This window comes from Mustela erminea, chromosome X, assembly GCF_009829155.1.
Source record: "Mustela erminea isolate mMusErm1 chromosome X, mMusErm1.Pri, whole genome shotgun sequence".
Taxonomy (NCBI): domain Eukaryota; kingdom Metazoa; phylum Chordata; class Mammalia; order Carnivora; family Mustelidae; genus Mustela; species Mustela erminea.
In genome coordinates, this window is record NC_045635.1 from 95,921,620 (window position 1) to 95,938,280 (window position 16,661).

Sequence of the window (16,661 nt, forward strand, 5' to 3'; positions counted from 1 at the left end):
TTTGTAACTTTATGGTAAATACCCAGTAGTGCGATTGCTGGGTCATAGGGTAGCTCTCTTTTTTTTTTTTTTAAGATTTTATTTATTTATTTGACAGAGATCACAAGTAGGCAGAGAGAGAGGCGGAAGCAGGCTCCCTGCTGAGCAGAGAGCCCAACATGGGGCTCAATCCCAGGACCCTGAGACCATGACCGGAGCCAAAGGCAGTGACTTAACCCACTGAGTCACCCAGGCGTCCCAGAGTAGCTCTATTTTTAATTTTTTAAAGAATCTCCATACTGTTTTCCAGAGTGGCTGTACCAGCTTGCATTTCACCAACAGTGGAAGAGGGTTCCCCTTTCTCCATATCCTCACCAATATCTGTTGTTTCCTGACTTGTTAATTTTAGCCATTTTGACTGGTGTGAAAAGCCTTTTTCTAATATCTTCAATCCTTTCCTACCCTCTCTTCCTTAGCATATGACCTTACCTCTTTAAAAACAAAATTAAATCATCAGATGGAAATTCCTTCAATTTCCTGAATCCATATCTTCCCCACATCCTCCCTTCCTTCCCTCCTACTATAATAAAGGAAGTATATTTTCTACTATTGAAGATAAAACACCTCCTGTGTGTTTTGAATTCCTACCCTGCTCAGATTATCAGAAACCTTCAATTTAATTTTTTCCTTCTCTTTAATATCTTCAACATACATAAGATATACATATATATGGATATAGCCAGATACATCCCATTAGCATTCAAACATGCTCATCTCTCCCAAGGCTTAAAAAACATAAACTACCTTGCCCACATATTTGCTTTCAGCTACTGCTCCAGTACTTCTTTATAACCAAGCTTCAAGAAAGAGTTGTCTATATTTACTATATTCTCCACATGTCCCCACTCACTCTTTATCACTTCATTTTCTTCTAGTTTTTTTCCTTCATCCCACAAGTCCATGACTCTCTTAAAACAGGTCTCACCAGAATAACCTTAACCTTGACCAGAATAACCAATGACCTTCACATTGCTGAATCAATATTTTTCATTCCAATCTTGTTTCTCTCTTAGCAACATTCACCTGTTTACCACCAACCTTAAAACACTATTCCTTTGGCTTTTCTGACAACAGCTTCCCAGTTTTCCTTCTATCTCTCTGGCTATTCATTTTACTTCATTTTTAGGCTTATCCCTTATACATCAGAGTTCTTTGGTCCTCATTTCTTCTGACCCTATGTTCTCCCTAGATAATTTTATCTGTTCCTACACCTTCCATTACCATCACTATGACAATGACTTTCAAACGTATATCTCTCATCCAAACTAGTGCTCTAAGCCCCAGACTTATATATCTAATTGTTTTCTTAAGATCTTCACTTGGAAGTCTCAAACACACCTCAAATGCAAAATGCCAAAAACCAAAATCATGATCTTCCATCTGAAAATGGGTCTTCTTGCCAGAGATGTAGTTTCAAGGTATAGTAGTTCCATCTTACTAGTTATCAGTGGTGTCCATTCCACAGTACAAGCCAGAAACCAGGCACCCTAGACACCTGACATTACATCTCCCATGTCCAATCCATAATCAAATTCATTTCAGTTTTCAAATATCCCTTGAAACTACTTATATCCATCTATACCCCTCCAATACTAGTCCAAATCAAATCACCATCATAATTTGCCTGGACTTAAAATAATAATTTCTTTAAAAAAAAAAAAAAAAACAATCTGGGGGCAACTGGGTGGCTCAGGCTAAAAGAGTCTGCTTTCAGCTCTGGTCATGATCTCAGGGTCCTGGGACTGGGCCCCACACTAGGCTCCCTGCTCAGTGGGAAGAGGCCTGCTTCTCCCTCTCCTACTCCTCCTGCTTGTGTTCCTTCTCTCGCTGTGTCTCTCTCTGTCAAATAAATAAATAAAATCTAAAAAAAAACACAAAAAAATCTGTATTCAATTTTTAATCATCACCAATGGGCACTAGCAATCATTTTTTTTAAAGTAATGTCTACACCTAATACGGGGCTTGAACTCATGACCCCGAGATCAAGAGTCACATGCTCTTCCGGCCAGCAGCCCCTATAATAGCTTCTTAATACATTTCCTTGAATTTACTCTGGTCCCTGTAATTTCTACCGTCAGGGTACCTGTCTTTTGTTCTCCAAGAACAAATCTGATTATACAACTGCCCTGTTAAAAATTCTCCATGGCTTCCTCTTTATCTTGGGACACTTGATTTTCAAGGTCCTAAACATTGTGGCATCTGACTAATTCTACAGACATTTCTTATACACTCTCCTATTTTGTGCTCTGTGTTCTCATCACAGGGCTTATGCACATGTTGCTCCATCTGGCTGAAAAAAAGCATCTCGTATGGTTAATCATAAGGCCCATAAGAGTAAGAACTGTTTCTGCTTTTACATCACCATAATGCCTATTACCTAGTAGACAATAAGTTTTTGGTTAATAAATGAATGCACTGATATGGTTTTAAGGCTTTAAACTAGTTATCTCCAAAGGTCCTCTTATTTTGGAAAGCTGACAGATTCCTGATCCAAAATAAATTTACCAGAGCTCTGTTATGGTACCTTGATACTTCTACAACATGAGTCACCAAAGGATTCTTCTCAATAATATTTTTGAGCTACGCAAATAACAAACCAGTACTTGTAGAAGAACAGCATGTATATCTTCCCTAGAACAAGTATATCTTCCCTAGAACAGTGATAAATTCCACTTATGCAGATGACCTTAAAATATCCAGATAATCCTTCCATACGTGATTTCAAAACTGATAGATAATGTAACAGTTTTGAAATAGTTTTTTTCTGTTTCAAAGAACATGAATACACACGGGAACTATGAATACTCAAAATATTAATGGAACTTATCATCACTTTCCTTTCCTCTATTTCCAGTACCAAACAGTAGTGTGACTTCTCAAGCAGTGCCCTAAAATAGAAACATAGGAGTCATCCTAGATTCCTTTTTCTCATTTATCTTCAATCCATTTCATACACACACATACGCACAATATAAAGATTCCATTCTCTAAACCTTAGAGATCTCTAAAGACCTTAGAGGTCCATCCATAATCACTTCATCTTCACTGACACGACCCTAATCTTAGCCCTTAACATCTCTTGACTGATCAATTGCAATAACCTTTTGATGCATTTCCGTCTTCTAACAGGACAGATTCATGTCATTTTCCATGCTATAGTCAGTGTGACCTTTTCAAAACACAAATATGTCCATTCAAACTCCTTCACTAACTTCACATTGCCCTACAGAATAATTTATAATAATAGCTCAAAATTCAATTATGCTCATATTGTGCCAGCGCTTCTGAAAATGTTTTCCTATATTAATTCACAATCCTCATCACAGCGTTATGAGACAGGTACTGATGTCATCACATTTTACCAATAAGGAAACTGAGGCACAGAAACACTAAAAAAGATTATTGCAGGGTCTCATAGCTGGTAAGAGATGGGGCCAGATTCAGAGCCAGGCAAGTGTCATTCCCAAATTGGTGCCCTAACCTCTATGCTGTATTTCCTCTCATAAAATGAAGAATAAACTCTTTAGCATGGCAGTCAATACTTTTCATTACCTGGCCCTTACCAGCACTTTCAGTCTCATTTCCTACATGTAGATCTTCAAAAGTAGGGTCTTATTTTATCTCTAAACTTTTGTCTATACATGTCTCCCGAGACTAATTTGGTTTTATCTGGCCTAGTCATGGATTACTCCTAGTCACTTAAAATTACCTCAGGTAGTAACACTTACCTCTCTATGCTTTCTGAGTACACCTTCTCCCAGACTAAACTGAATTATGTCTGCACTGTCTATTGAAATATTAGGTAATGAAATTCCACAACACATTAAAAGGCACTTGCAATTTAACGAAGAGACGAGACTCATAAACAGACAAGTATACGGCAACATATTTTGAGATAATTATTTGTATTTTACTCAAAGCTTTTTTTCTTCTCCCTCTGTTTTCAAGAAGATAACCAGTCTTTTTTTTTTATTTTCCTTACCTCACCCAAGGGGTTTCCTCCTCCCCTGTTGCCAAGACTAAAAGCAGAAGTTGTGCACACAGACTTACCCTCCTAGCTTTTGTATTGCCAAAAATCAAGCTCATAGGAGAAATTATGCTTAGGAGTGTCAATGCAAGTCTTAAGAAGACAAATGAAATTCCTTTTAGGGTACTCAGGCGGGAAAGGAACAAATACTTGTTCTTTTTAAAGACTTTATTTATTTATTTGACAGAGAGCATGAGAGAGCACAAGCAGGGAGAACAGTAGGCAAGGCAGGCAGAGGGAGAAGCAGGCTTCCTGCTGAGGGAGCCTGATGTGGGGCTTGGTCCAGGACCCTGGGATCATAACCTGAGCCAAAGGCAGAAGCTTAACCATCTGAGACACCCAGGCACCCCAGAAAGAACAAATACTTTAGAAAAAAAGAAGTCAAGGGTCTGGCAGAAAGAACAGCTCAGCATTCAATGGTAGCAGCTTATAAAGGGGCAAACCTGAAAGGACCATCCTTGGTTGAGACAAAATAGTATCTCAGAGACTGTATCAGAGAATTGACAGAAGGTAAAGATCAGTGACCAAAAGGGCCTCTCTAGTATTTTGGTGTTGCCTAAGGCCTCAGAATATTTGCATAACATGGTAGGAGGATCAAGTATTAACTGAAATTGCATATCTTACTTTCTTGGCGGAACGCTGAATACAGGGTAGCTTAAAGAACATATTAAAATGTGAAATTTCTTGGATACCAAAGTTGCAGACTAACTTCATACTACCTTCAGTTATAATAAGGTGTGGTAAATTCTAAGACAGAGACAAGCACTTAGAAGCACAGAGGACAGGTACCTAAACTGGTCCGGGGAGATGAAAATGGTCAAGTAAGAATCCTCAGAGAAGTAGTACCTAAACTATCTCATATATATGGAGTACGTTTTTGCAGGGGCAGGGAATATGAGGGAAGGATTCCTCCTCAATGGAAACTGATTAGGCAAAAACAGAGAAGTGAGAAAGCTTAATGAATTCAAACATCTACAAGTGGTTTGATTTGGTTGCATTGTAAGATGTACTTAGGCATGCTTTCTGAGCCATGTTAAAAGACTCTGACTTAGTCGTGATGGTAATAACTGGTACTGACAGGAAACAGTACTGAGGAAAACTACTGAAGTAGAAGATTTCAAGGAAAAGGTATTAAAACCTCAGATGCCAACAGGGATGGCATGGGGGAAAGTAAGACAAAACTGCAATGGTTCTGTTGCACTTGGAAATAAGTAAGGAATGCCTGGGTAGCTGAATGGGTTAAGCATCTGCCTTTTTCTTAGGTCATGATTCCAAGGGTCTCGTGGTCTTGATCCCTACTCAGCAGGGAGTCTGCTTCTCCCACTCCCTCGCCCTCCTCCATGCTCATGCTCTCTTGCTTCTCTCTTTCAAATGAATAAAATCTTTTAGAAAAAAAAAAGAAAAGGAAATAAGTAGTGACTTTGATAAAGGTAGTTACATGTATAGACCACTTTTTATCGAAGTTTAGTTGTATAGATTGTGCTGGTCTTGGTTGTACAGAGAAAGGTTAAGAAAAGGTATCTTGGGGTGTCTGGGTAGCTCACTCATTGGGCCTTTCACTCAGGTCATGATCCCAGTGTTCCTGGGATTGAGCCCCGCATCAGGCTCCCTGCTCAGTGGAAGGCCTGCTTCTCCCTCTCCCACTCCCCCTGCTGTGTTCCCTTCTTTCGCTGTCTCTCTCTCTGTCAAATAAATAAATAAAATCTTAGAAAGAAAGAAAGAAAGAAAGAAAGAAAGAAAGAAAGAAAGAAAGAAAGAAAGAAAGAAAGAAAGAAAGAAAAGGTATCTTGGGGTGCCTGGGTGGCTCAGTCGTTAAGCGTCTGCCTTCGGCTCAGGTCACAATCCCAGGCTCCTGGGACAGAGCCCTGCATAGGGCTCTCTGCTTCGCAGGAAACCTGTTTCTCCCTCTCCTATGCCCTCTTCTTGTGTTTCCTCTCTCTCTCCAATAAATAAAAATCTTAAAAAAAAAAAAAAAGTATCTTTTTTTTTCTTTGCTGAGAAAGAAGAAGAGAGTAAAGGAAGAGAAAGAATAATTATGTAAAGAAATCCCTGAAAAAGCTAGAGGCCAGCATGTAATCTAAAACAAAAGTGGAAAAATTGAATTTGGACTGACAGAGGGCTCTGAGACAAGACAAAAGCATGGATGAAGACGAAAATTGATGTGTTTATAAAAGACAGTGAGGTTGGTGGATAAGAGGTTCAGGCACATCTGATGACATTTATTTTCTGTGTGAAATAGGAGAAAAGCTTACCTCCTGAGAATAAATATGTAGTAGCTGAGTAGAATGCTCAAAAGCAGAGGAGAAGGTTTGCAATAGCCACCAAGGAGGATGTAAAAGAACTTAGGAGAATCCAGAAGACTCTGAGTAAAGACCTGTAGAAGGATAACCTGGCTAATACCTGTTCATGCTTCAGATTTCAGCTCAAATGTCACTTGCTGAGAGAAGTTGAAATGAGGCCCCTGTTGAGGCCCCTGTTGAACTTGAAATGAGGCCCCCTGCTTTATGAGCACTGTTTCCTTTAAAGACTTGTAATGGTTTTAATCTTATACTAATTTGTGGGATTACCAGATTAACTTCTACTCCATTAGACTATAAACTCAGTGAGGTCAGGGATCATATTCATTTTGCTCACCACTATATGTATTTTGCTCAAAATGTAACCCTTAGATTCTAATCACTAAAATGTGAAGAATATTAATACTGTTCTGCATGACCAGAATATGGATATAGTTAGGTTAGCAAGAAGCTAGAATTTAAGATGTAAGGAAGCAAGAACTTCAAATGGTTTATGTTGTACCCTCAGTGCCTAGCACAGTGCAAGACACATAGTAGATACTCAATACTTACCTGAATAAATGAAACAAATATGGCAGAACACCAAGTCTCCTGAATTCCATTCCAGTGCTCTTCCGACTCTATCACAGCAACCCATACCAGATGTTCAACATATTGATTACTATAATAAGGGCCTATGCATATGCATTATTATCTCTGTTTTTTTTAAAGATGTATTTATTTATGTTAGAGAGAGAACGTAGGTAGGGTTAGTGGAGCAGAGGGAGAAGGAGAGAGTCCATGGAGCCTAACACGGGGCTCAATCTCACAACCTATGAGATCACAACCTGAGGCGCAACTAAGAGCTGGATGCTTAACCGACTGTGCACAGGAACTCCTATCTCTGTTTTACTCAAGAAGAAAATGAGAGCTCTGAAAGATGCAGTATCATAGGCAAGTTAAACAGCTAGGATGTGGTGGAATCAGAATTCAATTGCCAGTTTCTCTGGCTCCAAAATATGAGTTATTTCTTCTATTCCATGCTCCCTGTTAAGGTATTATGTGATAAAAGACTTAATCTATGAACCTTCCTAGGGATATGTGCTTTCAAAAGTCCCCGCAATATCCCAACTGGCAAAGAAAAACAGAACAAACAAAACACTTCCATATCCAAAGTAGTGACTTCCATGGTAAAATCTTAGGCAAAGGGACTGAGACAGGTCAATTGGTCTGAGACAGGTCAATAAAGAGAACATCTGTGGGCAGGCACCTGTCAGCCATCTCCTAAATCATCCCAGGTAGGCACCTGTAGTGTGATTGGTCATACTCTATGATCCTGGACATTATCCATCTACCCAGCATAAGTCTTGATTATACAGCGAGAATGAAAGAAATAAATTCCAAACAGCTTATCCTCTCAGCTTTTCTTCAGTGTGACCCTAGACTAGAAGCAGCATGGAATCATGGAAACAGCATGGCTATTGCAGCCACAGAGATCTGGGCAAGACACTTCAGCTCTCTATGCCTCAATTTTCTTATCTATAAAATGAAGGCAACAATATTTGTCATCATAGGGTTTAGGAAGTGATTAAATGAGATAGTGCATGTAAATGCCTGCAACATAGTGGGCATTACTCAATTGTTATTACTTGTCTTCCACTTCTTCCACATGCAACAGTCACCCCCCGTTAATTCCTCAAAGACACCCAGAAAAATACATCAAAACGAATAAGCAACTCTCTCCACCCCCACTCCTTTTGTTTAATCCTACCACTTAAATAATAGTTTTTAACAGTTCTTTAAAAAAAAAAAAAAGATTTATTTATTTATTTGAGAGACAGAGAGTATGTGAGTGGGAGGAGGGGCAGAGGAAGAGGGAGAGAGAGAAGATAAGCAGACTCCCTGCTGAGCACAGAGACCTATGCAGGGCTTGCAGGACCCAAGATCATGACCTGAGCTAAAAATCAAGAGCTGGCCACTTAACAGAATGAGCCACTCAGGTGCCCCTGTTTTTAACATTTCTATTGCCTTTCACAACATGAGTCCTCATCAGGACATTTGGCTCATTTTACAATTAAAGAAACTAACATGTACAGATAAAGAAACTAAGATGAAGACCACTTAGTCCTTACTTTATTATTCTCTGCTCAAAATAATAATAATAGGAGGTGCCTGGGTGGCTCAGTCGTTAAGCACCTGCCTTCCACTCAGGTCATGATCCCAGGGTCCTGGGATTGAGCCCCACATGGGGATCCCTGCTCAGCAGGAGCCTGCTTCTCTCTCTTCCACTCCCCCTGCTTCTGTTCCCTCTCTCACTGTTTCTGTCAAATAAATAAATAAAATCTTTAAAAAATAATAATTTTATGCAATTTACTTAAGTCTTAAACTCTCTAAAACATTTCATACTTTAATAAAATTTGTATCAAAAAACAGCTACTGGGGTGCCTGGGTGGCTCAGTGGGTTAAAGCCTCTGCCTTCAGCTCAGGTCATGATCTCAGGGTCCTGGGATTGAGCCCCACATCGGGCTCTCTGCTCTGTGGGGAGCCTGCTTCCTCCTCTCTCTGCCTGCCTCTCTGCCTACTTGTGATCTGTCTGTCAAATAAATAAAATCTTAGGGAAAAAAAAAAGCTGCTAAATCCCCTGTATTCATGTCATGGTTTCATATACTCTCTTACATGTTAAACAAAGAAAATGAATCTGGAAATATTCAAAGTGAGTACAATGTATAAAAGTGATGGTCAGATTTAAGTGTTAACTATGTATTTTTTTTTTTCAGAAGAAAATAAGCATCAAATGTATGTTAGTTCATTTCAGAACAAAAACGGTGAAAATTGGAATTTTTATTTTAATAACTCTACTATATATGTGTTTAACCATACTACACAAGTAAATGAAATCATCACATACAGAAGATACGCAAGTTCCATAAATAAAATCAAACATCATATAAAATATATTGTCATTGATTTTAGAGGAGCCGTATGGTTATTTCTGAGCAAAATAGAGAAAAGTTGCAGCAAAGTAGAGAGTTCTCATTTATAGGGGGGAAAAAATCACATAGAAAATAATTTCAGAAAACTTAATTCTAAAATGCAATTATCCTTACCATTTCCAAAGGACCAGTTTTGCTTATAAGAGGTATGATTTTTTATAGGAAATAAAGGCCAATAAAAGAACAACTAGAAATTAAGCAATAGTGTTATTCATATTGATTATCCAGCACCTATTAATTAGCTGCATGCAAAAAAAGCAGTATTTCCTCAAATGAATATATATCATTTCAAACGATTTTTGCTATAAAAAGATTTCTGAGCCCATTTTTTATTAAAATTTTTAAAATTATTTCTAAGTTACCTTTCATCCCCACATTCCCTCTCAGAAACTTCAGTTTCAGACTTACTGTGAGTGAATAATGTGTCCAGTTATATTCAAATTCTTCTGAAATACCACTGAAATCTGTCTCAATGAACAGCTTCTTAGCTTAATGGATTTTAAATGACCTAAGAAATGAAGACTTTCTGTAGGAGGAGCTCTGGTTTATCCACTGAATGTACTGTCATGAGAAAATTTGCATTCAAAGCAGGTCAGCATTCAAGGTTACATTTGTCAAAAGTTTCAGAGGAAATCACGAAGTTCATCTGATTTTCTTTCCCCTTTAATTAGTTCCTGTTATGGCATTTCAGTATGCCAATGTTATTTTACTACGTGACTCACCACATTGGGAATTAAAAGATAATCCAAAGGTAAGTATGTGATTGCCAGGTCTATGCTGTTTCCTCAGAGTATACAATCCAAAGTACTTCACTGTTTTGAGTTTCAAATACCTTAAGTATGAAAAGAGTCATAAATGGACAAGGAATCTGGAAACCTAGGTTCTACTCTAGGGTGTCCCTCCCACAATCAGCTAGGTATAGGTGACCTTGGACAATTTCCTTAAATTCTTTAGGACTCAGTTTCAAAAAAATAAAATATTAAAGGAACCTCAGAAATCATCTAGTTTAACCTTAAATTCCAAGTAAAGATTGCCTCTGCATTTCACCAAAAAGGTAGCAGTTGGAACTAAATGATGTCCTAAGTTTCTGATTTCTAAAATCTCTGGTGCTGTAATTAAAATACATTGTCATGTATATGTTTTTTTCCTCCACTGAAAGTTTATCAAATATATCTTCATATAACCAAACAAGATTTTATTTCAGCCCAGGTAAAAGTAAATAAAGAAACTTAAATTGTCACCAAATTGTCCCTCAACCTTTAAGTCTCCAAATTGCCCCTCAACCTTTAAGTCTCCAAAGTAATTGCCATGTCCGGGAACCATGCAAGGCCATAAGATGGAAACTTCGGATGCTTTTCTAAAGTATGTCAGGTACTTATTCCAAAATACAAGTAAATTGAGATTGAACCCAATCCATATAATATCACCTAATTTCCACTGGTTAAAAAGTGCCTTCCTTGGTTCAGAACAGAGGTTCACACTTGATAAATTCTCTCATATACCAAAGATACATTTTACAATAAATATGTGAACAAATAAAAGGTAAGGAATCTGAATGAAGAGAAGACCGTGGGTAGAGCCTTCTATCACTAACTTTATCTTTTTACTCTAAGATTTTTTTTTCATTTTTATTCACTGCATAGTTGATGCTTCACCCTAAATTGAAACTGGGAGGTGGGAAGACATTGAGCATTGTTTAGGGAATTCGGTATGTATTTTACAGATGTCAGCTAGTTTGTCTATTTCACAATCATTTTTTCAAAAATCATTTATCAGACCTACATGAGGAATATCACAATCAGAATTTGCCACCTGGGTGGCTCAGTGGGTTAAGTCTCTGCCTTCGGCTCAAGTCATGATCTCTGAGTCCTGGGGTCGAGCCCCGCATCAGGCTCTCTGTTCAGCAGGGAGCCTGCTTCCCCCTCTCTCTCTCTGCCTGCCTCTCTGCTTACCTGTGATCTCTCTCTGTGTGTCAAATAAATAAATAAAATCTTAAAAAAAAAAATTGCTGACATGATGGTAAGAAAAAGACAAGATTCAAAATCTTCTTTCCTTTTCCTGAGATTGCAACTTCAATTAACTGTTTATTTATATTCTTCCATTAAAAAAACTCTCCATGAAGTTTTCTTCAAGCTTCCTGTTTTCCCCAAATCTCCTGACCCTTGCAAACATTTCATTACACTATACTTTATAGTTTTAATGGAAAGGTACAATTCAGTGCAAGTATAATCATATCTTGGAATGATACAGTGCATTTATTCATGCTAGCTTATTCATAAGCTAAATATAGTTAATAAAATACAGTTGGGAAAATTTTTAAAAAATAAAATAAAGTTGAAAGCAATAATGTACCATGCCTCAGATGTTAAATTTCATTAAATATGAACTTCTATCTTGATTTTATAGCATAATCATGAAAACATAGGCAAATCTTTGTTTCATGGTGTGAAGAGAAAGTAATTAAAAAGACAATCCAAGGCACCTGGGTAGCTCAGTTGTTTAGGCATCTGACTCTTGGTGTCAGCTCAGGTCATAATTTCAGGGTCATGAGATTGAGCTCTGTGTCAAGCTCTGTGCTCAGTGAGTAATCTACTTGTCCCTCTTCCTCACCCTCTGCCCCTACCTCTCTTTGCCATAATTTCTCTCCCTCTTTCTCTCTCTCTCTCAAATAAATAATCTTTAAAAAAAAAAAAAAAAAGAACTTATTTTAATATACTACAAGTCCTATTTGATGGCTTTCTACTGATATCAATAGAAGTTGCCAATGATAATTGTGTGCTTGTACCTTAGCATTCATTACTCTGCCCCAGATACATGACATGTTGCAACTCCTAATAAAGAGAATTTGGAAGTAAACATGATTGGTGCAGAGAAAGGAGGCTAGATAAGACTAATTGGAACAGTCCCTCTCTAGCTGGAAGTTAGTCCAAAATCAAGAGACTATAAACCAACATTTGATGCAGGGCAGGGTCAGTGTCACCCAGAAGGGATGAAATGAAGAGGTACATCAAAGCCTCGGGGTGGGGAAGTTCTTCAAGATAGTGGGGATCAGGTCACATTTCTGGGAGAATTGAGCAAGATAATACAAGAAATTCTGCAAACAATCAACATTCAGTTCTGGAAGGGGGCCAGCAGAAACTAGGCAAGAAGATTTAGGCCTGGGCCCTCCTTTCATCAGAGACACACAGAACTGAGCTTTCATAAGGAAGCCAAAGTCCAATTAAACACCCAACAGCAGATGGTGAGGTAAGAAACAAAGTCTAAAGCCTGATGCTTACATGGTTTCCCAGAGGCCCAAATCAATTCTAGAAGCAAAACACACACTTGGCTACTTCCAGACTTCTACCTGGTAAAAGAGAATGGCTCTCACTGGGCCAGAGCTGTGTAAGAACTGAGACTTCCTAGCCTGACACCATAAAGTGAAACTAGGACAGACGAAGGGCACCCAAGTACTATCCCTGAGGGCCTTTCCAGCAGGAACATAGTACTTCAATTTATCGCTTCTCAGCCTTTTGGCTAAGATCAAGTGTAGTACTTCATTTTATCCACTATCCCCTTGGGATAGCTAAGTAGATACTAGGTAGTTTCACAAATGGATATCACTCAAGTTTCAATAGGTTGTTACTTTCCAGAAGTCAAAAATTCAAGAGTAATTCAATAAAATCTAGGTGGGCCTGACACCTACCCCAGTGCTTTCCCTGCAGTCACACTATTGCTAGAATTCTCTGATAACTCAGTTGCTGAACTCGTTGACTCGCAAGGATCTTGATATCTCTTTTGCTGTGTAAAGCTGTAGAACTCCATTCTGTAGACCATCAAAACAGGAAATGGGTATTCCTGAACTGCTGCTCAAATGAAGTAATCAGCAAAGTCAGTATTTAGTGCCCCAAAGTGTTATTTCCTTTGTAAGTTTAAGAGACACTAAATAAGCAAGAACAAAACAAAACAAAATATTAAAAAAATAAAATAATAACCACTGACTCTTTATGTGTACACACACACACACACACACACACACACACACACACCCCTCTTAACAAAATTCCTGGATTTGAGAACAGTTTTTAAACATTCAGGCAAATGTCAAACTTATAATGTCCAGAGAGCTTTTCTTTTCACATGACACCCCTGGAAAACTGACCTGAAGATTACTTGGTAGGCTTGGCATATTGCACAGAAAAGCAGTGTCTAACAAAGAACAAACTCTGTGAGACAAAAGGCATCTAGACAGCCTGCTTTCCCTGAATTCCAGTCTTTTTATTCTGAAACCAACTAATTTATGAGTCTTGAATTCCCCTCCAGACTACCATAGATTCAACAGCAGAATACCAGAGCTGAGATTCTCAGGAAACCCACACGAGCTGAAAAATACAAATAGCAACAGTATGATCCAGTCCCCAGATTGACACCAAACAGGCTTAAACACAGACCCACAGACCACAGGGGTCAGCAGTGGCAGACTCTGCTTTCTATTCACTCACATTCATTCAACCATTTACAGAGCAGCAACGTGTGAAGCACTGTGCTAGATGCTGGGGATTCAAAGACTACCTCATGTAGGTCAATTCTAGTTAGAGCTATGGAAGCTAGAAGCTACTGAATAATTATAGTACAGTGCGATAAGAACAGCATACTCTGACACAATCTACAGAATCTTCGTCAGCTAAGGAGCTCAGAGAAGAGAACAACTCATTCTATCTGCTTTGTGATGAGAAGGATATCTTCAGGCAGAAATGGTTTGGGGGGTCACTCTTGCTTCTGCTGTCAAATTGTGGTATAGTAAAAAAATTGTATTTGGTCTTTGTCTCCAGTTTCTGGCACAGAGCTCCTAAAACCCTTAGAAATTCCTGAGTGACAGAAGTGTCTTTTGTTATTCATAATGAGTCCCTTTCTACCATACCTGAGCTTATGCTGAGATGACTATTGGTGAGCTCCTAGATAGCTTCAGGATGGGGGTCAGTTGCCAGAGGAAGCCACCATGTGATTAGAGGGTAAGAACTATCAGCGCCACCCCCAACAGCCCACACCACCGACCTCCTGGGAGGGGAGAGGAACTGGAAGTTGATTTCAATCACCAGTGGTAAATGATTTAATCAGGGAATGGACCTAAGGTAGACAAGTGCTATCCCTGACCTCTCTAGCAGGAACATAGGTATTAGTTTATTTTATCTATTTATCTCCCTGAGATAGCTAAGTAGATGCCATTTCAGTTTTACAAATGGATATCATTCAAAATCCAATAGGTTAAGTCACTTTCCAGAAGTCAAAAATTCAAGAGAGGGTGCCTGGGTGGCTCAAATGGTGAGGCGTCTGCCTTTGGCTCAGGTCATGATGAGATTGAGTCCCTCATCAGGCTCCCTGCTCAGTGGGGAGCCTGCTTCTTCCTCTCCCTCTGCTGCTTCCCCTGCTTGTACTCTTTTGCCCTCTCTCCCAAATAAATAAATAAAATCTTTAAAAGATTCAAGAGAAATAAAATCTAGGTGGACCTGACATCCAGGTCCATGCCTTAGTAATGAACATCCACAAAAATGGGGTCAGAGAATCTGAGCCTGGATAATTGCTTGATGCCAGAAAACATCCTTGACAAGTCAACCTTCTTTATAATTGTTTCTTTATGCATCAAATAGCCACCTATTTGGAAAGGCCTAGGTTTTTCAGGAAGCTTATCAAGATAAATTTGTCTGATACACTGTGGTAAAGACTGCTAATTTTTTCTCAGTATCCATATTCCCCTTCTTTCTTTTGGTAACTGAAACTCATGAACTTTAGCTGGGTACACAGCTTCCCAATCAAAGACTGTATTTTCCAGACTGCTTTGCAGTTTGATATGAAGATATGACAGAAATTTAGAGGATGATATGCAAACACAGCGATATGTGCAACATTTGGATCATGTTTTGACAAGAAAATCTCTTGTCCTCTTCCTTCTTTCCCCTCACTCAACCAGTAGGCTATTCCACAGACATGACAGTAAGGACCATATCTGACCACAAAGTCAACGCACTAGGAAATGGCAAAGCAACAGGGTAGAAGGATTCTGGGCCACAGATGGCCTGCTGCAGTGCTGCCTGCTCGCCTTTGGTCTGTTACTTGAGCCATAATATTCCGAGGTGTCTTGATTAGGGCAACTTACCTTGTACCCTAAATAATATAGAAATAAATTTTCATTAAAGTGCAAGTGATATTACTTAATGTGTTATTCTTCCCAAAGTCACTTGTACCTGGAACCCCAAAATCAAAGAATGTATGAAGCCCAAAGGAAAAAAATCTTAATGATATTTCAGACCTAGTCAAAGGCCAGAGGTTTTTGGTTTGGGTTTTGGTTCATTTTTGCTTCCCTTTGAATCTCAGCATACTAATCATTGCCTACCCTGTCACTCCTTTAAGTTTGGCCCTGACTCTAAGCTCTCACATATCGGGTTCTCTCCTTAGTAGGTGATTTCCTTAAGAACAGGAAGTATGCTTTACTTGTCTCTATACAACTAGTTCCTAGTTGTTCAGTAAATATGTATTGAATGCTTCTAGCGAAGGTAACCAAAACAGCCATATTTCCTTTAAAAAAAAATATTCCTCCACATATAACTTTTATTTAATAGTGCAAATAAGTAAATGACCAAAAAATAATGACAGAATAGGCTGACATTGTTGGTTGAAACTTGTCAGGCTGTATGTTTAATGATTACCCATGGTCTTTAGTTGTCATAATGATACATACATGATGTATATACTACCATTTACATTCCCATTTTACAGAAAAGATAACTGAGGCTCAAAGAAGTAAAAAAAAAAAAAGAAGAAGAAGAAGAAGAAGAAATTAAAAAAACTCTTTCTCAAGATGTTACATTTAGGAAATAGCTGAAATAGGGATTTTTTTAATTTTTTATTTGTTATTTTTTTTTTTAAAGATTTTATTTATTTGACAGAGAGAGATCACAAGCAGACGGAGAAGCAGGCAGAGAGAGAGATAGAGGGAAGCAGGCTCCCCGCTGAGCAGAGAGCCCGATGCGGGACTCGATCCCAGGACCCCGAGATCATGACCTGAGCCGAAGGCAGCAGCTTAATCCACTGAGTCACCCAGGCGCCCCGGGATTTTTTTTAATATAAAGTTTTTTTATTTGAGAGAGAAAGAGAACAGGCAGTTGGGAGGGGCAGAGGGAGAGAGAGAGAGAGAAGCAGATTCCTTGCTGAGCAGGAAGCTCAACTCAGGGCTCTATCCCAGAACCTGGAGATCATAGCCTGGGCCCAAGGTAGACACTTAACTGACTGAGCCACCAGGCGCCCCTGAAATAGGGATTTGAACCCAGGATTGTTTAACATTAAAAGACA

At 38.8% G+C, this 16,661-nt stretch overlaps 1 protein-coding gene across 3 annotated transcripts in view; it reads right to left on the reverse strand.

The window, feature by feature from the left end:
* IL13RA2 (interleukin 13 receptor subunit alpha 2) overlaps positions 1-16,661 on the reverse strand; it is a 68,414-nt gene that overhangs the window by 36,096 nt on the left and 15,657 nt on the right. The window contains exon 1 of one of the 3 annotated variants that reach the window (XM_032331473.1): positions 9,744-9,945. The exons of 1 other annotated variant lie outside the window; for it this stretch is intronic. The gene's annotated coding sequence lies outside the window, so the exon portion shown is untranslated. Of the gene's footprint in view, positions 1-4,021; positions 4,105-9,743; positions 9,946-16,661 lie in introns of those variants that run through there. One more of the 3 variants, XM_032331476.1, reaches the window with a different exon arrangement.